At 35.6% G+C, this 27,661-nt stretch overlaps 1 protein-coding gene across 2 annotated transcripts in view; it reads left to right on the top strand.

Moving 5' to 3' along the window:
* Positions 1 to 5,160: 5,160 nt before the first annotated feature.
* The window catches only part of BASP1 (brain abundant membrane attached signal protein 1), a 74,804-nt gene continuing 52,303 nt past the window's right edge, over positions 5,161 to 27,661 (top strand). The window contains exons 1-2 of one of the 2 annotated variants that reach the window (XM_074279099.1): positions 5,203 to 5,400; positions 18,977 to 19,040. The gene's annotated coding sequence lies outside the window, so the exon portion shown is untranslated. Of the gene's footprint in view, positions 5,401 to 18,976; positions 19,041 to 27,661 lie in introns of both variants that reach the window. The other variant, XM_074279098.1, reaches the window with a different exon arrangement.

Below are 27,661 nucleotides of genomic sequence, written 5' to 3'. Positions count from 1 at the left end.
CCATGTATCTGGTAAATAAAAACTATATATATATATATATACATATATATATATATATAAAAAATTAGTCTCCTTTCCCTCAGATATGATGCAGTCCATCACATACATACTTGTATACTCTTCCATTTCTGTTTTTTAGTTCTCTGACTGAGTGCTGATGCAGAGAAGAGCAGAGCATGTTCTGCATTCTGTATTAGGCTAAAAGTGGGTGGGTAGATTTGAGGTCTATTTTTTGTCAGAATGGTGGGGTGAGATTAGGAGCAGAAATATATTGGCAAAGTGTGCAACAACAAGGAATTTGCTGAGTGGATCCTAGAACATAAACTGATGGATTGGGTTGTATGCTTTCTCAAAGTATGGGGGATAGTGGATGGAGGGAAGAGGAGGGCTACTCAATGAAAATATCCAGGATTATCCTTCTCTGCTATTACTTCACCTGGCTAGGGTCTTTGGTTCTTGGCAGATTTCAATTGCTTTCACTCTTGTGTATAATCTTATTTTGAGGAGGTTTTGTGGGATTTTTTTCTTTTTTTTTTTTTTTAAGTTTTGAGTATTGAAAACAAAGTCATCTTTCATCTTGTTCCTTACAGACCCTTGCTTTGCCTCTATCATCTTTTAACAATGTCTCTTTCTTTGCGATTTTTAAAAATTATATCATCCAAATAACTGTTGCAATCATTTACCAATCTTTAGGAAACTATTTCATCTTCCTTATTGATTTCAACCCCAGTTTCTCAGTGTTGTTCTAAGAGAAACTAACCTACTTTTAAGGTTCAGGATTTTGAACCCACCCTATCTGATCAATCTCCTTTTCTCCAATTTCTATGGAACTAATTCTTTATCTTCTGCATGACCTCTGGATCCCTCAGTTCCTTCTTGTTTTTTCTTTCTCTTGCTTCATTTCTAACACATTGTTGTTTTGGACTAGGTGGACAGATTATGTGTTGGGAATGAGTGTATAAAATATTTAGATACTTACCAATACTGTGAAATCACTAAGTTACAAAGTAATCCAACAATATTTAAGTAGCTACTATGTGTAATACCTTATAATACAAGCTTTAAGATATGCAAAAATAAGAGCAATTTCATTTTTTCTCTCAAAGTAGATTTTTATTAAATATTCTAGCTCAATTGACATAGCTGTTTCATCTAAAGATGTAGATCCATTCAAGATTATCTGTCCAGTTTGAGTCTCATTTATGTCATTTTGTTAAGTTGCCAATAGTAATCTGCTCAGCACTCTATAGACCTTTAATTTTTCTTGCTATCAAGAGGATCCCAATGGATCACATAGGCCATAGCTCATTTCTAACTTTTACAGCCTGACTAGCCATTTAGCTGCAACTTCCTTCTGTATTCTAGTTTTCTTTATAAAGAGAATCTGAAAAATGTACCATTCAATTACTTGAGTTACTTGAGTCTACTAATTGGTAATAGCTTGTTAGGATTACAAGGTGAGAACTCAGGTTGTCTGGACAGTTAGTTCTCTGGCTCAGAATTCATACCTTTGGTTCGGGCCTTTAAAGGGAGTTTACACCTTTGGAATTCTAAGGGAGCAAGTTCATTGGCTGAAGTGTTTCTCACAAGCCCACTCTCACTACAATCTCTTCGAGGATAAAAGAGGGCAGTATTGGGTCTGGAGAGTAGTGGAGTCTGGGACAGAGTTGGGATGGCAGGCTGGAAGGAGAGAGTCTGGGAGATTGAGTTGAGACAGCAGTCCCCAAGGATAACTTAGAGACAACCGGATCTTTACAATTCCAGACCTTTACAATTCCGGACCTTGACATTTGGCGCCCACTACGTGGGGCAAGGACGTTTGCTTATCCTGACAAAGACTTATTCTAAGCCCTTCAGAGGAGCTAGCCTGGACCTTCACAATAGCTCACTTATGAAAATTGTGAGACTCTTAGTATCCCGACATCTACATAAGGCAGTATGTTATTTTATATATTTCTGTTTATTTCACGGATTGCTATGGTCAACCAGCTTGCTATTGGACATCCAACTGATTACAATCTCAATAAATATGGAGTTCAGGTAGTTTATCATAAATTTGTATTTATGCATATTGGTTATACTTAAAGCAAGGCATAACAATATTTTAAGGGGACAGATTTCAATGTGGAGAAGTCCTGGATTGAGTCACACTTTTGCTTGCTCCTAGTATTTTGATTCTGAGAAAATCAATTTACTTTAATGAACCTCCCATTTTCTCCATTTGTAAAATGAGGATAATAACTTATGTTAATACATATGGCAGTATAATTTAGCTCAAATGAAATAATGTGAGTAAAGTATTTTATAAATGTGGACAATTATTGTCATTTTAATTGATAAAGGACTTTACTTTGAGTCCTATTAAGTCTAGGTTTGGTCAAAGAAAATATTTGAATCATTTGTAAGAAAAATTCTCATGAAGTTAAACTTGCAAACAAGTCAGGTTTGATGTAAGCAAAGACAATATATTAAGTAATTTGTTATATGATTTATTTGATTTTTAGCAATTAGAGAACTCTAATCAAACATTATTAATCTTGAGACATTTTTTGGGTGTGCACATAGAGAATATTTTGACTATGCAAATTTAGGGTTCATTTTTTCTTGTTTCCTTAAGAGGAGGGAAGAGGGCGAGAAAAAGAAAAGGTGGATTTTCTAGAAAAACAAAATAAAGTTTAATTTAAAAAGAAAGGAAATCATGAATCTTCCTAAACATGAGACCTTCAAATTCATTCTTGTGAATTCTCTAAATCAAACCTTTAGTTTTTTTCCTAAGGTTACACAAATACACATTAAAGATACTAGGATTAATTTGGAAATTGTGCTAAATGAGCATTTTAAATTTAGTTGTTGAATTCAGAAAGCCTTGTTCATGGAGTTTAAATTTCACACAGACTAGAAGTTCATGGAAAAGCTTCCACTCAGGATTAGTTGTGCAGTTAGACCATTATTCTATAAAAGTAGAGCACCCTTTTTTAAGTTTCAGAAGAGCTGAACATGATAGAAGATGAATTTCAGTGGATCTGCCTTTCTTATTGCTGGTTTAAGGATTTTTACCCCTCCAGTTTCTATGGCAACAGAGGATCTGTATTCCAATTACATTGTCTGACGGAGTGTTTTCCCTATCATGAAAAATATGCCTCTAAAAAAAAAATAGTACTTAATAAGAATTTGATAATGTTAAAGATAATTTACACATCTGAAGGAGAGTAGGAATAAACCATAAATGTTAAATCTAATATGATGGTCACTTTTGTTGTTGTCTTATCATTCTTTAATAAAATACCTCACACTGACTTAGTCACAGAATTGAAAATATGTGGCACTGCAAAGAAAAATAATTTATCTACTCAGATAAGAAATAAAGTAATCAGGGCTTGATATGGCTAATAATATTGACACGTCTTAAGAAAATGGGAGGTTTTGAAGGGAAGTGTTATACACTGCATATATAATTTACCTTTCTACACTCCAATAACATTTTTTCTGCTGTTTCATTTGCTGGGAAAAACAATGAAAATTTCATGCCCTTCGAATATTGTAGTGGTGAATTTAACTGTTGCAAAATTGCATAGTAAGTCTAATTTAACTATAAATAAGGTAATCATAGACAGTAAATAAATGTTAACACTAGAAGAATCTAAAGGTATCACAACAATTTGCAGATTTACATGATCACGCTTAAGGCAAGTTGTTTTTTAGTTTATAATGAAAATAAATAATTCCTTTTCTTTCTTTCTTTCTTTCTTTTTTTTTTTTTTTTAAAGGAAGCCTTCCTTAAAGAGGAACCCATTTCAAATTATGAGCCAATCTACTTAGAAAGTATTTTCCATAACAATGAAATGACTTACCTTTCCCCAACCTAAATGTAGATACCTTTATAACCTTATGCCTACCTCTTTCTATTTTTAATTATTTGACTGCACAGGCTCTGAATGGTGATGGCCACTGTTGAGATACAAATTCCTGTCTAAAACTCTGTTCCAATTTTGCAATAAATCAATAATCCGGCTCTTCCTAGAATGAGGGAATTAAGAATTAGATAGCGCAGGAAGGGGGCGCCAAAATGCTGCAAATGGATATTCCAAGTCCTGGACACTAATTTTTTTACCCCAAAATAAATTTCGCTTTAATCAAATTTAACAGCTGTTAATTCAAAGTTTTCCTCCCTTTCCTTTTATATCCTTCTTTCCAAAATGTTTGCCAGGTGTGCAGTATTCCCCAACATGCTATATTTGGGGGATTAATTGATATATCGGTTTTACATACAGCTTTTTGCTAACACTAACTGGTCACAATTTTGTCAGAGGTTGGAAACGTGCGGTTCTTAGTTGGACAGCTGCTAGATGCCTCGAAATAATCCCTTCGTTTGAAATGTGGCTGTCTCCCCCCCCCCCCCCACCTTTTTTTCTTTTTACCGAGATAAACTCGCTTCCTTGGCTTTTATCTTCTTTTCCCTTCTCTTGCTTTCCTAATTCCCTGTGCCTCTTGTCTTTGGGGGCGCGGAGAGCTACGCAAAAGTGCTTCTTTTCGAAGTCAGAGTGCAGCACTTGGACGCTTTTGGCCAACCGGTTCTTCGACCTCTTTATCTTCTCTGAAGTTGAGAGAGCCATGCTCTTAGCCTCTAGTCGTCGGGATGTTCGAAGCTAAAACCGTCTCGTTTACAGAAGAGAAGAAAAGGAATGTTTGCTGCCGTTGTGGTCTCACATCTTAGTGACTTAAGTCCACCGGGCTGAGAGAACAATAAAATAACCTTCCAATAGCCCCCCAAACACCAGTGTGTCTTCTGCAGATTTCTGGCAATAGCAAGGGGAAAGAAGCCTCAACTCCCGAAAGCTAGGATCCCCGCTAATAGTAGCACTAATTGAAAATAAGGTTAGCTGTTGCAAGCAAGGTACACTTATAGACCCTCTTATCTTAGCACCTCTTCTTAAAACGTTGGGTCTCGACGCCCCCTTAAGACTGGGTGTGAGCGGTAGCGGAGTCTTTCCAATAAATAAAGCAATGGGGGAGGGGGCCCCCCTCAAATACACTTACATCTAGAGCTGGCGTGGCTTTTGAACTGCCCATAGACTGTTACCGAGAGGCGAAGGGGGAAGGGAGGCAGGCGGGGAAGAGGGAGGGAAAAAGGGAGGGGGGAGGCAAGGAGGGAGGCAGGCGAGGGGAGGGGGGAGGGAGGGAGAGAGAATGAGAAATGCAAAGGCAGCAGCGGCGGCGGCGGCAGTAGCAGCAGCGGCATTGCTCCAATAGACTCCCCTCGCTCCAGTCTCGCTCTCGAGCCCGGGAGAGACGTCGCGCCACCCAGCCCCAGCCGAGAGGACCCTAGGCTCCCCCAGGCTCTATTGGTGACACCAGGGTGCACCCCACACCAACCGAGGGGGCGGAAAGAGACAAACTCAGGTAAGGAGGAGCATCTCCTTTCTTCCATTTACACATCCCATACATGGGAAGCATTGCTTTGGAGCCCCTTTGCCTCTTGCTTTCCTTCCTTCTCCCCCTCCCTGGCCGAGCCCCTTCTTTCTTCCCCCGGGAGAGGGAAAGTGGGGGGCTGAATTTGAAGGAGTGGAATGGGGAAAACGCCTCCACATTCAAACGGAGGAGCCGCCTGGCTGGGCGCAGGGAAAGCCTCTAGCTTCTGTAAGGAGAGAGCTATGAATTAATGCGAAGCTTCCAATCGGATCAAATAATTGCTCAAAGTTTGCTCTATTTGTACTGATTAGGAGGCAAAGATTGGGATGGGACTGATGGGGGGGGGGGGCGTCGAGGGTTGGAGAGCTTAGCCAAGAAGGGAAGCTACTTAATATAAAAAATACACATACACACAAAAGCCTTAACTTGGGGAGGGAGCATTTTTTTGAGGGCTTAAAAGAAACGTGTGTTAGTGGAGCGAAATACATATACCACGAAGAAAATGCTTCATGTTAGGGGTATGCCAGAGAGAAAAAGATGGAGGGGCTCGAGAGGGGGTGGGGAAAGGGATGGGGTGGGGTGCGGGTGGGGAGGAGGAAGGGAGAAGAAATGGGGAATCTTTGGTACCTTAACCAGATGGGAGACGGGAATAGAGTGCTGTTTTTAGAAATTGGCTTTTATTTACCTGTGGCAATTTATGATCTTTGACTTTGGAGAGCCAGGCTATCAAGATTGGCATTAAAACGTGAATCAGAAAACAAATGCTTAGCCACTCATAGCTCTAGCCTTCAACATGGCAGTGTTATCTTTCCACTAACCTATTGTGGTTGTTGGACAATTAATTTATGCTTCCTAATGTTCTGTAAAGGCGCTCCTTGTTTTTATTTCAGTTGACTCTGGTCACTGCTATCTGCTTGGAATTGACAGCATGCTAGCTGCACTGAAACGGGGTTTTAATCCCACTGTGGTCAAAGCTTTATGCAAATGTTTGAGGTTTAGCGGCTTGTGCCTAAACCGAGCTAAAGCTGCAACCAGACTCCAGGTTCCCGCCCTCCTCTCCCTTCCCTTCATTCTTCCCCACCAAAACCAAATTCGCTGAGCCCGTTGACTGTATAGCACTTCTTAATTGCAAGCAAACTGCCTGGCTCGGAAGCGCAGTTTTTCCATGAATATTCATCGAGTGCTTTGCTAGGATCCTTTTCCCTGTGCTACCATAAAGATTTTAGCTTTGAAACTACATGGACCCCGCCTGTCCCATGTAATTTTTTTCCTGCACCGAGGCAGTCAGTATCTATGCATTTTTAGAATAATCTGTATGCTTAGTATGATAACCCTATTTCTGTTGAAGCTTCTTCCCAGATGTTTGGTTTATTGAGTGAACACTCAAACATCCATGTCTTTCTTGTATACCGGTTTGAGCCACCCCAAGATGCTGCTACTCTTGCTAATAGATCAGTACTGCGGTGAAAATGAATGAAACTGGACTGTAATTACCTATTCCTTTGTCTTTGCCTCACGCATGCGCCAGAGAGCTGGGTGTGGAGAGGGACATAGGCAGCTTGATCTCTCTCCATCACTAACCAACCTCATATCAGAAGCGGTGGAACAAAGGCCTAAATGTTGCATTAGACCCATTGATGCAATGGCAGGTCTTTGGGGGAAGGAGAGGAAGGTTCTTTTCCTTTAGGGTATCATCTTTTGCTTTCTTAGTAATGAAGTGATAACATTAATAATTTTTTTAAAAATCCAACTATCTACCTAAATATTAAAGACCAGTTTACTATATCCTGATTTTTCTACACTTACTTATAAGTGACAACTTCCCTGCCCTAATACTTTATTATGAGTAACACTACTGATAATTAGCATCTCTTTATCCTTTGTCTCTCACCCATGATTTTTTTTATTGGATTATTTGATTAAATCAAATCTGCTGACCATGAAGTGATCTGGGTGTTGCCACTGGCATCACTGGGCACTGGTTAGGGAAGTTTACTATTGTAAATTACACTAACAAGATGGCCTCAAAAATCTAGTGAAGGAGAAAATGGTTACCTTTCAGAATATGTAGCTTTAGTTTTTCTGTTTTATTTTCATTTCCACTTTGATTGGCAGGATCCTTAAAGAATGGCAAAATGGAATTACTAATCGACTGAGAACATTTGGAGTGAAGGTGATTGTTCCTTTAAGGTTCCATTATGTCAACAAGAAGTGTGGCCCAAATCACATTGGTTGTTGGATGTTCACCCTTTACCAGATTCTTAAAATTTACTCTAGCTTTAAGCTTCTGGGACTTTTGTGCATTAAAGAGATGCATCTTGGTGTATTTACAAATGAAAGATTAATTTTTTTCTCCTATAGGATGGTGATTTCTTGATTGTGAAGTTTTTTTTTTTTTTCCTACATGTAGATTCATGGAATCTTTCACAGCTACAAATGTAGCAGCATGGGTTAATATCGATTGAACTTGTTATGGTAGTTGATTATTTTGTTTCTTTGATCCAAATTTTCAGTATTCACCAGAAGTTTCATATTTAAGGTCATGTCATGTAAATTCTGAGGAGAAAAAGAAGCCCCATTGCTTCACCATATTGCAATTAAAATTTGGGAGGGCCATTGAATATTGTGGGGTGAATGTTTTTTGTGCTTTTATAAAGTTTTAATTTCAATAAATCTTGGATTTTAAAATAACCTTCACATTCATTTTAATTGACCAACTTCTTTATTTTCCCTTTCAATGTCCTTATTGATTCTTTTAATTTTTACTATTCCTCTGCAAGGAATTAGGTGAGGAAAGAGTTGAAATGAACACAATTGTCTATATATTGATCATCAATTATTAATGTTTTGCTATGGATATAACTGAAAAGTTTTTTTGTGCTTTTGCTATGGAGTTTCAAGTAGACAACTGTTTTCTAGATACATCTGAATTTGAAAAAGTTCAACCAAAGGAAATTGGAGGCCTAAATTTTGTTTAGGCAGTTTGCCTATCAAACCTAGATGACTTGTATTCAAATACCGTGTCTGACACTTATTGACTGCATGACCCTAGGCAAATCTTGTGACATCTCACTCTCTTAGGAAGTCCTTTTAAATTCAGATAAGGTACTAACCTCCCTTGTTAGGTGGAGATTCCTCAGTCATCCCTAAAATAAATGAAATCACATATCCAAATCCTAAGAGTTTGTGATTGCTCTCATAAGTTGAGAATTAAAACTCCATATCAAAGGTACTTTAATTTGAAAAGTTTGGGGGTGGTAGTGGTGGTAATTATTTTACAGAATAAACATATCTAAAAATGTATATTGTCTCTCCAGTTTTTATTTCAGATAAGCCACAATTCATGGTCAAGATAAAGTGTGCCAATACTTGGGACCAGTTTGACTTTTAGGGAGGAGATAATTATCTCTGCAAACACAATAGATGTTTTTGTAATGTGTAGTATTAGTGTTTGTAACTAACTGCATGATACAGTTTGTATCAACTTGAACTGATGATTTAGAATTACATTTTGTGAAAATAAAATTTATTTTATGACAAAACCCATACACCCTAAGATGTGTTGCAGTTTAGTATTTTCATGCTGGTTTTGGAAAGTTGTGTTTTTTTGAAACAGCTTTTTTCCCCCTACAGGTTAAATAAGATTCTGCTAGCACGTCATACCACTAAAGAAATGGGATGAATAGAAAATATGAGCCTATTTCCCATTAAAAAAAAAATGCAACAGTTACTTTTAGAAAAAAGGGATTCATAATAACTACTGTCAAACAAGGGCAATCAGTGGGATAAGTAATGTTTATAAAAAAAGAAAAAGGATTTTTAAAAATTAGCCTGTTCTATACTAATACTTTAATATGACATTCAGACATATGAATCATATACATATTATGTATGTTATATAAGTTGTTAGCCCCTATTCTTTTCACTAGGCCCTAGGTCCTTTCTGGGACCCTCTAATCTGAGGTGCAAATCTTAGTTTACCTTACCTCCCAGTCTAACAAGATTAACATTTGCTTTATTGCAGCCTCACCTAGTGAAACTAGAGTGCAAACAGTTCAGAAATCATCTTAAGTATGTGGATAAGCTTGTACTGCCTTCGGGCATGCATAAGATATCTTTGATCTTGGATGAAAATGGTTTGTAAACCTTTGACTTTAAAGCAACTATTCTTAAATCTCAGTTTTTAAAAATTGTGTCTTTATGAATTTAGCAAGGTAATACACATTCTCCTTTGTCTCAGTTATGTCAAATTTTTGGAAAAGTGTAGCTGGGGAATGGTCTTCTCATTCTGTTGGAGACTTTCTTGGGTAAGTTTTCGTTGACAGATTTGTTCTAGTAAGGTGTCATTCTTGAAATTTTATTAGTTTATTATTAGGATAGTTATTACAAGTTATGTATAGTTAATGTGCACTTAGGAAGCATATTTTGTATTTAATTCTCATGCTTGTAGGAAGAAGTTTAACTTCAAGCTTCTCCAAACAACTTGGAGAGCTGGGATGGTGTTTCAATTAGTTTGTCTATTTTCTAGTGTGGTTCTGTGCACACACGGGGTGCTTAATAAATGTTTGTCAAGCATGTTCTAATGTTGGAAAATAAGGGTAGGTATAGAGTATTTCAAAGGGGCACAGTTCACACTCATACACTACCTTCTCTTTTCTTGGAGTAATGGATTTATTAACATCTTTCTTACTGGTTTTTCCTCACTAGAAGCCGTAATGATTAGAAATTTTATATAAAATGCTTCTCTTTTTATGTGTTTCCTTCCTTGATACTCTAAAGATTTAACTAAGATTGAACTAGCCTAAAGCCTACTTTCTTGAATACAAGCAGAAAGGGAAGAAACTGATTCTGACAAACCAGAGCAATCAGTGACAATGGGATTGGAATGGGGAGAGAAATCTAGGAATAAATTCCTGAAAGCATTAGATTTAGAAATGGAAACCATCTGTAACACAACTGGGATTCTGTGCATAAGGAAACACTTTTCAAGATAATATCAGAAAATGGTGTTTAGTGGTGAATGAAAAGCTGCTTTTAAGGAGTATATCTCCAATATCATTTTAGAATTACATAGATTTGCTTTTTGATTGATTTTTGATCCTTGTTTGGGCTAGTAAGCCAATGAAATTCATGGAACTTACTGGATTCCAATGGTTTTATGAATGTCTGATCTTGAGTTTTTTTTAATAGAAAATATTGCTGCAATTTTTTTTTTAATAAAATGAGGTGGATGATGAAAAGGAGTTAAAGAGGCCCATGATTTATGAATGTAGACATCCTATAATGGAATTCTATATTTCTAAGATAATTTTCATTAAATCATATAAAAATTATGCATATTTTAGCCATAAGAGATTCTTAACTCATTTTCCTTTTGGATATAGGTTCACACATCTCTGTGAATGAAATCCTTGCACTAATGGGGAAATAGAACTTGATCTTCCTAAAGACTTTGTTGCAAGGGGCAGCTAGGATAGAGAGAGCACCAGTTCTGCTGTTGGGAGGACCTGGGTTCAAATGTGGTCTCAGACACTTAACTTGTGACTCTGGACAAGTCACTTTAGCCCCAATTGCCTCAGCTGGGGGGGGGAGGGGGACGGACAAACAAATTTGTTGCAGTATGGTTGAATTGATTAGTTCACAAAGTGGCATGTGAATTTGGGAAACAAGCTAAATGTCTAGTTTGCCTCAAAATTTAAGAATATGTGAAGGATTGTAATGTGAAACTAGCCAAAAAAATTCAAGTAGCATAAGAATGTTGAAGGATTTAAATGCCAGACTGAGGGTTTTTTATTTTAAAGAGTCACTGAGAATTTTTTGAGGTGGGAATGTAGTCAGATCTACTCTTCAAAGCAGATTATTTTGATATGAACATTGGAATGAAGCAGTAGAACCAAAGGCAAGGAAGTTAGGAGACACTTAAAATTTATAACTCTTGATAGATTATCCTACTTATCAGGATGAGGAAAAACCTATATTAGATTATTAACTGATTTGAATTTATAAGTCACTTTAGAACCCTTGTAATTAATTGGTTAGGGAGTCAGAATTGCTGCATTTGTAAGAAGCACTAGTAAGGCCTACAAAAGATTAAACCAACCTGGATTTAAAAATTCTACTTAAATTGACACCAACAAGGATGGCATTTCTGGCCCTATCCATAACTATAATTAATCTTGAAGATTATTTTTCTCCCTTGGATTTCTTCCTCTGAATTTATATTTCTACTTAACTAGCTTTCATTCTTTATCACTGAATTTTATGGTAATGACATAAAATAGAAAGCCTGTTGCTTATCAATGACTTCTACCTACTTAGTAAAATGATGGTTCTTCCTGATGTCTTAATTAAAGATCCTTTGTGTCCATATAGAAAATGAACAAAACTCTTTGTATACAATTCTTAAAATAAAGACTCAGATTTTAATTCCCTGGACCTTTGTGGGTTTTTTTCCCCCAAATATATTTTGCTTTTGGTAAGATGTTTGAACGTGAATGGGTGTTGGAGAAGGCAATTGTTACAATACATACCTTTTTTTTTTGCTGTGTGTAAAAATAAGTAATATTTTACTACTTTGAATGTTGAGTACAAGAAAACGTATGCTAATGTTACTAATTCTTGGGAGGCTCTGGACTAAAACTCTCCTATCTAGTTTCCTTGCTTTCCTACTTAATAGCACTATCTCTCATTAGCAATTCTTTCTCTTTTTGCCACGGACTACTTGAGTGGGGGTACTCTGAATAAAAGTACTTGACTCTTTAGACCAAAACCTAATTCCCTGTGTAAAGCTCTGAGCTTTGATTATTGGAGTAGATCTTTGTCTACAATTCATTAGTAACAGTTATCACCTGAGTTATTCCCCTGAGTGGGGAAAAAGTTGAGTCTGTCTTTGGTATTTCACAAAATTTGGGTGGGTCTGTTTTTTGAATCAGTGTTCACATTTTCGGTATTTAAGGGCAGGTGATGTTGAATGAGGAATCACCCAGTAATTCCTTAGTTACTTTATCTGCTGTGGGACAAAAAGGCTTTTATTTGCATTGTGCCTTAGCCTACTAATTATAAGGAAAAGTTAAGATGGTGAAGACATACTTGTTAAATATTACTAATTTTTACAAGGTAATTATCTTATAGAGTTCTTCTGGTGTGTGAAAAGTCTTGAAGGATACTTTGGAGGTGATTTTGCATTTCTTGAAGTTCTCAGCTTTTTGAAATTTGGTAGAAAAATGGGATTTCTAGGAGTTGAACTCTTTAAAGAGGGGGAATTAGAACTACTTTGGTCTTATTTTATGTGACCATCAACTGAGACAAATAGTTTTTAGTTATGCTGACTTGTAATTTATTTCATTTAAACAAATATTGTTCATCAAATTGAAACAGTATTCACTAGTTGTATAAAATCCTATCTCAGACAATTAATAACTTTTACTTATGACCAGTTGCTTAACTTCTCAGCTTCAGTTTCCTCATCAAGTAGGATCTACTTCAGAGTTTTAAAGATCAGATGGAGTTCACTTGTAATTTGTAAATCTTAAAGCACTACAAAATATTAGCTCCAATTTTATGTATGTATGATAATGTGGATCTTGTAAAAGTTGGTTTGGAAGAAGTTAAATGCCTTAAAATGTTGGTATATGACATTATCTTGACATACAAAAATAGCAAATGGTTTTGACTCAATGTCCTCCTGCCTATCTTCCATTTTTTGGTTCCAGCACAGGCAAAGAATATGAATCTGCTTTAAATGGCTGGCATTCTTTTTCTCCTTAAACTCCCAGTTATTGCAAGTGTTATTCTGGGAATTCTCCAAGTAAGCACATGGGTAGTAACTCTAAAAAAATGTCTTGTATGTAATGCTGACTATTTTTGAAGAATGTCATAAAGACCAGCAGAGGCACTTCTTGCTGTTATGTCAGATTAGAAAAATCCAGGTATTGAATTACTGAAAAAATGTTTACTCTTGGCTGGTCAGTATATATATATATATATATATAGCTTACTTGGTTTCCAAAATCGGTTCTATAGTTGTATAGTACTGGGACTATTCTGGCTAAAAATAATGTCCATTATAGAGTTGGAATGAATTTTAGAGAAAACTTAATTCATTCATTTTTGCAGATGAAATAATTGCAATCCAAAGAAATTAGGTGACTCATAGTTAGGTATTGGTGGAGACTCTGGACTATAACTGATTTTCATCTTTTGATATCTTCCTAAGTGTAATGAAAAAACTGGGAAATCATAAGTCTGCTCACCATGGTAGTTACTGACTTTGTCAATCTTTTTTCCCTTGGCCAATAACCTTCTTTTCTTTTTCCAGTTATTGAAAACCTACTCACTTTAAAAAATACAACTCAAGGTCTAAATGCCAAAATCAATTTCAGTAAATATTAAATAGCTATTACCATGGACTAGATACTGTGATTTGAGTTTAGTTTGTGTTCTACCATTCAGATTGCTTTGCATTCTTCTGAGTGGGTATGGAAAGTTAGTTATTTATGTCCTGGAGATAAGGGGATGAAAGAACAAACATTTGTAAAGTGCTCATTTAATCCTACCCCCAGGCAAGCACTGTACAAATATCTATTTCTTTTGTTGTTCTCCAAAATCTGGGCTGATAGGCCCTATTTCCCATTTTATAGTTGAGGAAACTGAGGCAGTTGACCAAAGTCACACAGTTAAGTGTATGTGCTTTAGGAAAATTACTTTCAGGCAAGCTAGACTCTGGGAAAGTACTCAATACTGGTACTCAAAGAAATATTAACTGGTATTAATTCTTAAAATTTAGAGATGGATTCTGAGGGGCTAAAATGAGGAAGAAGTAAATGTGGCTGATAATTTGCAGAAGGAAGGTGGCACTGAATTCTGGGAATAAGCCTGAGTAGGCCAGTGTACCTGGAAACTATAAAGTGTGATGTGAATTAAGATTGCCAAATTAGGATGCCTTCCGATGTTTCCAGACGATGGTCTTCTAGTTTATGAAGTTTATTTTGGGAGCAATGGGAAACCATTAATGGTTTTTGAATGGGTCAGTAACTTTGTAAAACCTCATTAGATTATTTTGGCAGCTTTCTGAACATTGGTCTGGAAAAGAGAGGAAGCTTCTAGATCAGTTCTAGAGTGGGTTTTAGAAGATTTAGGACTCGAACAGATCCTTTATAATACTGAAGATCTAAGAGATGTAGTTTGAGCAATTTGGAGTTGGTAGAGTTAACTTGTTTAAGGTCATACAGCTAGGATAATGTGGTAATTGGATCATACATTTAGAAAACATCCAATATAACCTTGTTTTATGTATGTATAAACTGAGTCTCACAGTTAAGTGGCTTACCTAAGGATACACAAAACAGGCATTATCTTTTACCATTAGTTTGGCATTTATCTCTTAGTGTCCTGAATTAAAGTTATTTCCTCCCATATCAATGTCCCTAACTAAATACTTGATTTTTTCTAAGTGTAATACTTTATAACGAATCTCATTTGTACAGGATTGTGTGTATTTTTAAGTTCTAGCTTTTTTTTTTTTCTTTTAAAAATAATACAAAAAAGATAAAGAGATAAGAAGTGAGGGTTGATGATGGAGTCCAGAGTAAGGAGAATGAAGTTTCCTAGAATCTAGGAGACACTCATCCATGTTTAAAAACTGAGAGTACATTTTCCTTAGGCCTTATTCTGGAATGAAACTCTTAGACTTATGGACTGAAAGAGCCAGGTCTAATACTTCAAACTCCAGAATAAGATCACCCCAGTGTAGCTCTGGGAAGTTTGGAAAGATACTGGGCTAACATAGTTAATTTGGGATGGATGCCTTTTTGTGCTGAGTGCCTTTTGTTATGAGGGTTTATGGATTAATGTTGACATTCTTACAACATCTTGCTTGGAGTTATGACCTTTAAAAATCCTTCAGTTTATCTTGGATGATGGTATTGGGAGTTGGAGGAAATGTTAAAGAACTGTAAACTGAATTCCTCTTTTCCAAATGATGTAACTGAAGTCCACCGAATGGAAGTCAATGTAGGTATAGGATTTGAATCCACATGTTTTGATTTCAACTCTTTTCAAAACATTGTACAGCAGATATAGAATTATCATTTTAGATTTGGAAGAGACCCCTTGAGGCCATCTAATATAGCCCTCTCATTTTACAGATGAGGTAACTGAGACCTATGGACATTAATTGACTTGCCCAAATCCACTGTGGCATCACCCAGCATCAGAGGCAGCATTGGAACATAAGCCATCTGATTTTTTCATTATACCAGGTATAACAGTTTTAAGTTAATCATAAGGATACTGAAATAATCTTTTTATGAGTGGATCCCTACATTTTAGATCACCTAAAAAAAATCCTTTAGATAATTTAAAATACCATAAAATTTATTAAAGATATTCTCATACTGAATAAATAACCTTGAAAATTTATGCATTTTAATTAAATATAAAACAGAGGCTAAGAGGTTGGTAGCTAGATAGAATAAGATGTTACCTACAGGAATAAAAAATGGAAAATATAAAAAATGATATGCAGGGCACCAAACTAACCCTGGGTTACAGTAAATGATAGTTCTTATTTGCACCATAATTAGGTGCTCATTTTGATTTGAAAACCAGTGCAGTTCATTGAACAGAATGTAAGAAACAACTTTGTTAAGAAATCCTGGGAGAAATGTAAGTCAAGCTGTTCATTGGATTAAGAAGATGGAATCCCAGTTCTTTTCTGTGAAGTCAAATTTCTTTCATTGCTTCAAAAAAGGAAGGAAGGAAGTGAGAGAGGGAAGGAACCAGTTAACTTGGTCTCTGAGGACAATCTGCTGAATCTGTTCCATTAGACAAGCATAATGCATTGCATACATTTTGAGGAGCTTTTTAGGGGAAAAGTGGTTTAAAATTCTCCATACGACTAAGAAACTTCTCATACTTCATCTACTGATTGCTAGCTTTCTAGCTAATTTATTTGTAGACAATTCTCATTGTATTGTATTTTAACACTTCCACCATTAATTTACTTTGCATAACTTGGAGATTCACACACTTTCATTGACTCTTTAGCTAAATATGTAAAGAATCTCGTGTCCAATTTTGCCAAAATACCTGATATATAAGATGTATAAAATTTAAACCTATAGCTTTAAAACTGTTTCAAGTGGTTAAAAAAAAAAGTCTTGAGCATTGCTTTGCCACAAAATTTCTTTACGTGGTTAATGAATTTGGTTAATTTCTTTAATATATGCATTTGAACATTATTCTAAGGAGGACTTCATAAAATGCTCCATAACAAATGCAGTGGTTAGAAATATTTGCTTCAGAATATTCTTGCTTGCTGAGGGAAATGGGTGAGTTATTGGAGTAAGGGGAGGTCAGTGAACCTCAGATTCGGAGATCTTCCTAACTTGGGTGTAGGGTGCCCTCTTGGCTGTTTACCTAGTACTGCAAACCTGCCTAGTCTAGACATTTTCTTGAATCTTCCTAAAATGGCTCATTTTCCCGAGGCCAAAAAAAAAAAAAAATCTTAACAATTAGAGGTAACAATAGGTCGTGGGGCTCCTCTTGGTTACCAAACCTCAATGAATAATGCCCTATTGATGGAGGTTTATTCTGGCCTAGCGTTCTCTTCTGTAGCCCTGGAGATCTTTTGTTCAAATCTCTTCTTTTGATATGTTATGGCTCCTACAACTTGGCTTCAGAAACAGTTACTCGGGTTAAGAATTCTCAGTGCTTGCCTTAAAGAATTTTATATCTACATTTTGTACTAGTGTTATCTCTGGTGATAAAAGATTAACACACATGTTTCTTTTTTTCAGTGTGACTTAAACCTTAAGGGGCAATTGTTTCCTGTAAATAGGCTTTCTCAGTTGAAAGACTGACCTAGCTAAAAATCCAGTGGAAATAATATTTATAGAATGGTTGAAGACATTTGGATAGGATATTTATTTAAGATAAGGGTAATGGTGTCTTCTGCCATTTTACCCATTCATAACTAAAGATGGTCATACAAACAACAGATCTTGGAGTCTAGATCAGGGAACTAATTGAGTTCATAGCTGGACCTCAGTCACCCCTAGTGAAGAAAGGAAAAAGGGACTTTTAAAGCCTGTTTTAGTGAGGAAAAGAAATTTCACCTTTTTTTTTTTTTTTTTTTTTTTTTTTTTTTTTTTTTTTTGCTGTGCAAACAAATGTAAATCTCAGCAATACATTGAATGGCAACATAATAGATTAGGGTTGGTTAAGATCTTCTAGTCTGTTTCATTTTGCGGGATAGGAAATTTATTCCCCTAGGAGGGATCCAGTAACTATTGCAGTTTGTACCAGTAGTAACATTTCTAAAACACATTCTGCCTCCTATCCTGTTATCCAGATAAGATATACAATTTAACAGTGGGTTAAATGTGAAAGCCCTTCTTTGTAAATCAATTTAAAGCTAGAAGAAACCTCAGAAATTTTCTAGTTTAATATCTCTCGTTTTACAGCCAAGGAATGAGAGGACTAGACAAGTTTAAGTGACTTATACAATACCAGCAACAGTAATAGCTAACGTAGCATTTAGTATGTAATACTATGTGCCAGATATTATGCTTTATAATTATTACCTTAGTTTGTTCTCACTACAACCATGAGTCATTGTTATCTTTATCTTGCTGATGGGGAAACTGAAGCAAACAGGTTAAATAATTTGCCAATTCAATAACTGAAATCATTGGAGTTCAAGTCTTCCTCACTTCAGACCTACCAGTGTATCCACCTATTCTCAGAGTTGGTCTAAGAAAGATAAACAGGTTGTAATCATGGATTTATTTCTCCTAAGAAAAAAACTCATGGAAGCACCGTTAGAAATGAGCTCCAGGTGGTCTTAGCCTGCAGGGGATATTAAGACAAAAATATGAGTAAGCAGGAAGTGCTCTTATCATCTTTGCATCTTATCTTTGGGTTGGGTTGTTTTTTCTGAACTAGGGGTTGATGTGAATCCATCTTAAGTTGCTTATCTGTCATAACTGGGAGAGGTCTGGGTATTCCAAATACCACAAGGAATGCTCAGTTTTATCTCTTCCTGGGCTGGTTCTAATTCCTAGGGCAGTCTAGTCTCTTCTGAATAGTAAGGTAGCTTGAGCAAATCAAGGTAATTAGTAAAAGTCTCGAACCATTCCATTTTCACACTCGTGGATAGAATATCAGTTTTGAGTCAGGAAATGTTGAGTAATTTCAGTTATGTCTGACTTTATCTCATTTGGGGTTTACTTGGGAAAAAGTGTTTTGCCTTTTCCTTCACCTCATTTTACAGATGAGCAAAAGGGAAGCAAACCGGGTTAAATGACTTGGCCCGGGTCACAAGGCTAGTTAGTGTTTGAAGCCATATTTCCTTACCCTGGAACTGATGCTTTATTCACTATGTTGCAACCCTGGGAAAACTTCAATTTATATTCTGCCTCAGACTTTAGCCATGTGACTCCTGGGTTAAATTGGTTAACCTTTTTCTGTTGTCTTCTCATCTATAAAATGGGAATAGTAATAGCACCTACTTCATTGCATTGTTGTGAGATTTAAGTGAGATAACGTAAATTCCTCTTAAATCTAGGTCCTCTTAACCTAGCTCCACAGCCTTTACTGTTTTACTCTGCTGAATACCACAAAAGGAACAGGTAAATTGACTGCTTTTTTTTTTAGATTATTTATATTATATGCATTGAATTTTGAAAAAGGCTAATGATGTTGGGCTTTGATTACTAATTTCATTCTTACAAATATGTTTCTTCTTTTGCAATTGGTTACAGATTTCATCTGCTCTCTTAAGAAGAGCTGCTATAATTTTGAATTGCTAGAATAGAGTCTGAGAAGTGACACTACTATGCAAATGAAGTACCTATCACCCATCTTGGGCTGGCCCAAATATCTTCAGGATAGCTTTGTAGCAAAATATTTGCAGAATTATACTGAGAGAAAAGAAATTTAAGGCAGTTGGGTGTGTGATTAGTGTTGAAAGACAATTATAACTAAGGGAGAAGTACACATTTTTTTCCCTCTATTATTAAAGTAGGTTGGCAGCAAATTATAAAGTGATCAACAGATTGCATGCCCCAACAAGTTGGTCATCTGTTTTGCATAGTGTACCTGACAAAGAAATATCTGACAAATAGCAAAGATATTTTGGTGATACTGACATGTGACTTTAAATAATTTAAATCCTTTAACTGTCTTTCTAAACAATTAACTTCAAATCTTCAGAGAAAAAGACAAATATGAGCAGCTTTCTTGTTAAAATATTTTTTAAGAGTAATTGTCCTTGTTCAACCTTCAGTGCAATATAAGCATTTCAATTTTGCAAATCCTTATTTTAATGGAAAGAAGATAGATTTGGATGAAAAAATGTCATTCTCCATTTTCCCACCTGTTTTTATTTCTCCTCTTTCTGAAATTAAATGTACTGAGTAAGAGTTAGTGAAATATAGCTTAAATAAGTCTTCGGAGTCAAATGATCTGGTTTTGAGTCCCTAAGTTGTGACTTTTAGTAGACTTGAAACCTTAGGAAATCTCTTGTCTTTTAACTGTCTGTAGAAATTTAGTTTCTTGTGTAATAGTTTTGTTTTTTTTTTTCTTCTGTAAAATGGAGGAATTCTTGATCAGTCTTGTCTGACTCTTAGTGATCCCACAATGTTTTCTTGGCAAAGATAGTGGAGTAGATAGCAGTTTCATTCTCTAGCTCATTTTAAAGATGAGGGAACTGAGGTAAACTGAGTTGTGACTTGTCCAGGGTCACATCTAGTAAGACTGAGACTGGTTTTGAGCTCAGTACTCTATTCACTATGCCACCTAGCTGCTCCTAAAATGGGAGTCATATTTATTCTATTTAGTTCACTAGGTTGTGAGGAAATCACCTTTTCCTTGAAACACACTACAAGTGTGAATACTGTTGGAGAATTCGTCAACTCTAAGATCCTGAGATCTTTCTGGAGGGTAATTCTACTTCAGTCCATATGGCTGAGTCTAGAGGCTAGATAATAAAAAAAGATTTGTTAATTTTTGCTAATGGGTAGTTGCCCTTGACTAGCAATCCACTGAATCAAGCCAGACATATGGGGCAGTCTCTGGGCAAGCTGTAGAGGGAGCTTTTCTTGCTTTATTTGTGAAGTTGAATTATCTAGATTGAATGTCTGAAACTTGGGGCAGTAACTTCTTAATTTTTCGGGTCTCTTGAATTGCCGAACTGGTTTATTCTAATGGAGTTGTTCCTTCTGTGTTTAAGCCTATTTGCATATTCTAGGTAGTAGGGAAGGGAAGGCTTTGAGTTAGTTCCTTCCGTAGTTAATCTTATCAGCGTATTCAGATGGATGGGTGTCTCTGATAGATGGGAGGGGTTATCTTGTGGAATAAAACTTTTTCTATTCACTTTCTTTGGCTTCCAGTTTTACCATTTCTGGGGAGATTGTTTCCTCAAACTCCACACTTAGGTTTTATTCATTTTCTCCACTAAAACTAAGTCTAAAGAACGACCACCTGTATTAGAACATTTTCTGAGGCAGAGCTTAGGGTTGGGAGTAATGGATGAGAACAGTAAAAAAGTGGGGAAGAAGCAAATTAGTCGAAGGGAGGAAAGATAAGAAAATGATTGAGGGATTGTTTCATTATCCTAGGTAAAATGTTAATATAATTTTTTTTTTCTTTTGGTGGAGAGGGTAGCACTTTAGACTGTTTAAAAGTTAAAAAATAAATAAAAGGATGGTACTTTTCTATGTATTTATGGGCTGTAAAAACAATTCTGATGGTATTAAATGGCACTCGAGGGATTCCAGAGTGAGAGCCATTTCAATTAGGGAAATTGAGATTTTTAGTGACTGGATGTATAGATGTAAAATGCTTAATTTGGGAAGTAATTTTTTAAAGATTTATACAAATGTGTCTGCCTTGTATTCAGTAATTCAGTAACTCAGTCTTAGCTCTAGATTTCAGATGATTTCATATTTTACTATTTCCCATTACAATAAAATCAGTCAGTTAACTAATAAACATATTAAATGCTTTCTATATGCCAAGCACTGTGCGATACTACTCCCTACCCCTACAAACATCCCAAAAAAGGGCAAAAGATCTGGTTTCAAGGAGCTTTCAGTGTTAGTAAAAAGAAACAACATGCAAATAAATATATATTAAGGAAACTATACACAGGATAAATTGGAAGCAATAGAGGGAAGGCAATAGATTTAAAAGGGGTTGGTGAAAGCTTCCTGCAAAAGGTTGGGACTTTTAATGTAAGGTAAACAAGTCAGTAGGTAGAATTGAGGAAAGAAGGTATTCCAGGCATGGAGGATAGCCAGAGAAAATGCTCAGAGTTGAGAAATGGAGTATCTTGTTCATGGAAGAGTAAGGGGGCCAATACCACTGGATTTGTGAGGGTGTGGTGGGGAGTAAAGTATTCTTACCCCTGAAATTTCTGGTCTTACGAATTGGGATGATTAGAATGGGTAGGCTATATAGAATTTAGATTGCCAGTGCATTTGTGTTTGATCTTGGAGGCAATAAAGAATTGTTGGAGTTTATTAAGTAGCTCTGGTCAAACCTGAGTTTGAGGAAAATCACTTTGGCTGGTTGGAGTTGGGGATAGAGACTTGAGGCAGGCAGACTCACCAGCAGATTATAGTAAGTCTAGTTGTAAGGTAAAGTTACCCACAGAACCGTGGCAGTGTTTGAGAACATATTTGAAAGCTGTTGCAAGAGTGAAGTCATCAGATTTTGGTAACCCTTAGGATTTTGGTGTGGGGTGAGAGATTGATAAGTCAAGGGTAATTCAAAGTTTTGAGCCTGAGGGCTTAGGAAGATGTTGTTGCCCTCTATAGTAAGAGGAGAATTTCAGGCAAAAGGTAATAAGTTTTATTTTGGACATATTGAGTTTCAGATGTTTATAGGACATCTAGTTCCGGATGTCTGAAAGGCAGTTGGAAGTGCAAGATTGGAGATCACAGGATAGGTAGATGAGAATCATCAAGGAGATGATCCTTAAGATCACCAAACAAACTAAAGGATGAAGAAACAAAAGGCCTAGACCCAAAGTCTGAGGAACAAGACAGAGAAGTGAATTGAATTAAGATCCAGCTAAAGAGTTTTTTGGGCAGCTCAGTATCACACTGGATTTGAACTCATCTTCCTGAGTTCAAATGTGGTCTCAGATACTTAGTAGCTGTGTGACCCTAGAGAAGTCATTTAAATTCTATTTGCCTCAGTTTCCTCATCTAGAGAAGTGGAGAAGGAAATGGCAAAATACTGCAGTGTCTTTACCAAGAAAACCCCAAATGGAGTCACAATGAGTCAGATAATTGAAGTGACTGAACAACTGAGGAAACTGAGGAATGTATCAAATAGGTAGACAAATCAGTACCCCCCAAATTCTATACCTAGTGCAAAGAGAAAAGTGATCAACAATGCAGAAGCTGCAGATAGGTCAAAGAAAGTGATGAATGAGAGTAAACCATTGGATTTGGTTTTGGGGTGGGGGTTGGTGAAGCATTTGGGATTAAGCAATTTGCCCAGGGTTACACAGCTAGTAAATGATAAAGGGTCTGAGGCTGGATTTGAACTCAGGTTCTCCTGATTTCAGAGCTGGTACCCTATATCCACTTAGGCATCTAGCTGCACTATCCATAATTAACTTTGGAGAGAGAAGTTTTGGTAGAATAAAGTCAAAAATCAAAAGAGTAAAAGGAAAGATACACCCGCTGAAGATTGCCTTTTCAAGCAGTTTAGCTACAAAGGGCAGAAGATATAGAGATCTCTATCTTTATCTATATAATGATATAAGAGGTTGAAGAATCAAATAAGTTGTTTTTTTCCCTCCAGGATTGGGGAACCTATTTGCAGGCAATTAATCAACAAGGAGAGATTGAAAATAAGTGATAGATCTCAGATAATTAATACTTTCTAGCTGTGTGACTTTGGGCAAGTTACTTAATCCCAGTTGCCCTCAGCAAAAAAGAAGAAGAAAGAAGAAAAAAGAAGAAAGAAGAAGAATATGAAGATAAATAGAAATAGAGAGGGCTGTTTGTTGGAGAAGACTAGTTGGATTGGGATCACTGGGATATGTAGAGGGGTTAGCCTTGGCCACTTTATATGAAATGGAGCTTTAGCAGGAGATAGTTGATAGGAGATGAGGAAGAGGAAGCTTAGATTAATTGGATTCAAACTTTTTCTATAAAATATGAGGCAAAGTTGTCGAGATTTGGGGGAGAAGCCATGGAGACATTTGAGGAAGAGTCTCTGTCTCTGTCTCTCTGTCTCTCTCTCTCTGTCTCTCTCTCTCTGTCTCTCTCTGTCTCTCTGTCTCTGTCTCTCTCTCTCTCTCTCTCTGTATATGCTGCCTAGCAGCAGATACTTAGAATGCCTCACATAAAACATTTTAAAAATTTTGATCTACATGAAGATAATCGTTGTCATTCACAATGAATTTACTTAATGAATAAATTCATAACTTCAGCTAAATCACTCTGGTTTTAAGCTAATTTAACCTGTGTTGTGACTCATTAAGATGATTAAATATGTAATACTCAGTAGTAACAAGGAAAGGCACATGCAGGACAGGCATTTCTTGGTGTTTTCAATTGTTGATTTATTGCCACTAAGTAATATTGAGACCATGGGTTATATACCCCAGAGCCAGCTTACCCACGAGAAAACAAGCCGGAGGTAAATAAGCTGCCTGCCCTTAAATAGAAAAAATTCTGATCCAAGGAATTAGATAATCTTGGTTTGCATCCTATTTCTTATCACTAAACTAAAGTCTGGTTATAGGCAAGTCTCTAACTCTATGGGCCTCACTTTGCTCATCTCTAAGTAAGGATTGGATTAAATGATATCTAAGATTCCCTTCAGCTATGATTCTATGATAATGAAAAGCATCACTCCATCCTCCACTCTCTGAAATGACTGCAAAACAGGCTGTTTTGGAGAGTTTAGCAAGATAATGAAGTAATGTAAGCAATTAAATGATTGCTAATGGAACTACCCAAAACTAGAGGGTGATTGATTTAGAAACATCTGGTTGTGATTTTATCCTCGTTTGCTAACACATGTGTATCCATGAACTGAGCCATAATATGAATTGAAAGTCTCTCACATCAATCTCAGCCATCTTGGCTTTTTTTTTTTTTTTTTTTTTTTTCTTTTCAAATATGTTTTGTCCTGCCAGAATTTCACTTTATGTGTTCATTTGAAACTTTTATTAAAACTTGTTTATTGGGATGCACCTTAATGTTCGCATTTAATTTGGTGTTAGTAACATGAGCACAAATGTGTTTCAAATGTTTGGCTGCCTGTGCTCTAATATTTATACCCTAACATGAGCCTCTGCCCATCTCACAGAAACTTATAAATGATGAATTAACATTTGGGGAATATTTCATTTGATCCTCCTCTTTTTGTAATAAAATGCAAATAGGGAAAATATTTTTATTTAGTTACATAGGAATAGTGGTTTCTCTTTATGGTGACATTATGATTTCTGTTTTTTCCCCTCTTTTGGAGAAAAGTTTTATTGATGTTTTGGTTTTTTTTCTCCTTACAAATAGTTACAGATTATTCTCACTTCATGAGATCTCCTAACAGAATAAAAGTTTATATCAAATTCACCACACTAATCCTACCTGAGAGTTCATGCAACATTTTATCTCTCTAGTATTCCCCCTCCCTCTATTAAAAAAAAAAAAAAAAAAAAGACAAAAATGGATTTTTCTTTTCTACCTCTCACCCTATTAGGAAAAAAAGAAAAAAAATATGGACAAATTCTCTGGCTTTATACACACAAACACACACGCTTCATTCTGTCGTTCTATCAATCAGTTCTTATAGCTCTCAATTTGTATTTATTGTTTCTATATACATTGTCTCCCGGTTCTATAATTTCATTCTTCACTGATTTATAAAAGTAATCAGAATTGTTCATTTTTACAAAATTGAGCATATATTGTAAATTGTCCTGGTTCTGTACCCTTCCGTTTGCATTCATTTAAATCTTCCCCTTTTTTTTTTTTTTTTTTTTTTTTTTTTTTAATCATCTACTTTCTCATTCTGAAGAGTGCAAAAGTGCTCCATTGTATTCATATGCCACAATTTATTCCTTAATTGGTGGATTTCTTCCTAGTTTTTAGGATTTTTTGTTTTTGTCACCATAAAAGAGCTGCTATAAATATTTTTGGTACATAAAAGACTTTCTTTTTGGTTCAGGTTTTCCACAAGCCTTAGTACAGTTTTAAGGTATTGCAGCTATAAAGTATGAAGTGTTTGTCTAAATGTAATTTGTTCTATGCTACTATCCAATTTCCCCACTAGTTTTTATAAAATAAGTTCTTACTCCAGGAGTTAGGACCTTGGTTTTTATTAAAATGATTAAATTTTTATTAAAATTAAATTCATTACTTTTAATTAAATATTGACCATCTTGTTGTGAGACTTTACATGTATCATGGTACATGTTAAAACTGTTTCCCGGAAGAATAGCTTTAAGTAGAAAACACAGCTTTCCATATATTGCCACATTTTCCCTTTATTTTAGGGTGTTTCCTAAATAGATGACTATCTGGTGAACTCCAATTCGTTTAAGCTTCTGCTTCCAGAGAGTAATTCTACTAATAACTTCTCTCCTGTCCTGAGATATCACGAAACTATTAGTACTAAAGATTCTGGTATTGTTCTTCTCAAGGTTGTAGCACCAAAGAAAAATCCTGTGTTCTTTGTTGGGTACTAAAACAGTTTTATAGAGCTCAGTTTCTGTAGTATAATGCTGTTAGTTGAGGAGTCAAGAATAAATTATGGAAAAGTTTCTTTCATCTGACAGATCTGAAGATTTAAAAAATTAGGGTCCATAAATCAAATAAATACTTAAGAAAAATAATTTAATTCCTGCTCTGTGCAGTGATAATTATTCCACTAGAACCAAATGTTCTTAATGAATGAAATTTTGAACATGACTATCCTCTAGCATGTACATATACACAAACTAATCAAAAATCTATTTAAAATGGGAAATTTTCTTGGTCATGGATATGATGAAATTTTGGCCAGATTCTTAAGATTTGGCAAAGTAAATATCTTCAGTGATTTTCCATATTTCCATTTTTGTCTGTGATGAGAAAAGTTGATCTTTCAGCTATTCTCTCAGTAACAGTGTCACTGGCCTTAGTTTGAACTAAGATTATATTAGAGAAATATCTTGATGCAAATAATTGAAATTTTCATCAAACTCAAAATTTAGCTTTCTTAAGCTGGTCCTTAAAGATTGTCATTTCTGTAGAATTGTGCTTTTAAAACTGTATGTCATTCTTTAGTAGGTTTTTTTTTTTTTTTTTTTTTTTTTGAAAAAAACTTTTGGGTGAGCTTAATTTGTTCAGTTTATTTTATATTTATAGTGTTTTATTTTATATTTATAGTGTTTTTAAAATTGTATGTCATTCTTTAGTAGGGTTTTTGTTTTTTTTTTGGAAAAAACCCTGTGGGTAGGGTTAATTTGTTCAGTATAAATAAAAATGTCACACTTAACTTGCATTGTAAATATTTGCATATTACTAAGAATTATTAAAATATATTTAATAAGGAAATTTTCATAAAAACAGGGGGATAATACCATGATATTTTCATGCTCTAATAGAATTGTGTTCTTCAATATAGTTAGCATGGTCATTTCTATAATGGAAAATTGGTCATAGATGAGAAAACTGAGTCTAGAGAGATTAGGTAATGTGCGCTTTGTCACAGTGGTAGAACTAGATTAGAACCTGTCATAGAATCACAAATTTAAGAGGGATAAGACCATGAATGAGGTCCTCTGATTTCAAACTCCTAAACTATCTAAAAGATCCCTGTTTAAAAGATTAAAAACTGAATAGAGCTTTCCTTAGCCCTTTATCTATTGTATATAACAAATTTTCTTCAATTTTCTACTAATAGGATGATTTTATTCTAGTTGTGTGTGAGTGCACATAATGTGTATTTATATTTATGGTTTTTTTCCCCACTTTGACTACTTGTATGGGAGCAAGCATGTAGGTCAAAGGGCAAGTAATAATAGTAAATTTTTTTTTTAATAGGTATTTGAAAAGAATGAATGCATTATTTTGTTGGTCATAGAAGCAATCAGTCATCCTTTGAATGGGCAGCTAGGAGAAGGAATGGGGTACTATGCTCCTGATAGTTTCCCTTGAAATACTTTAATTAAGTGACAGTGTTTCAAGCAGTCTGCCAATTCCTCTAGGAAATTCTGGGTGGTGGAGTCCTGCTGACAGAT

The sequence above is a fragment of the Sminthopsis crassicaudata genome, chromosome 1 (genome assembly GCF_048593235.1).
Source record: "Sminthopsis crassicaudata isolate SCR6 chromosome 1, ASM4859323v1, whole genome shotgun sequence".
Classification (NCBI taxonomy): domain Eukaryota; kingdom Metazoa; phylum Chordata; class Mammalia; order Dasyuromorphia; family Dasyuridae; genus Sminthopsis; species Sminthopsis crassicaudata.
This window is presented reverse-complemented; position numbering and strand designations above follow the sequence as displayed.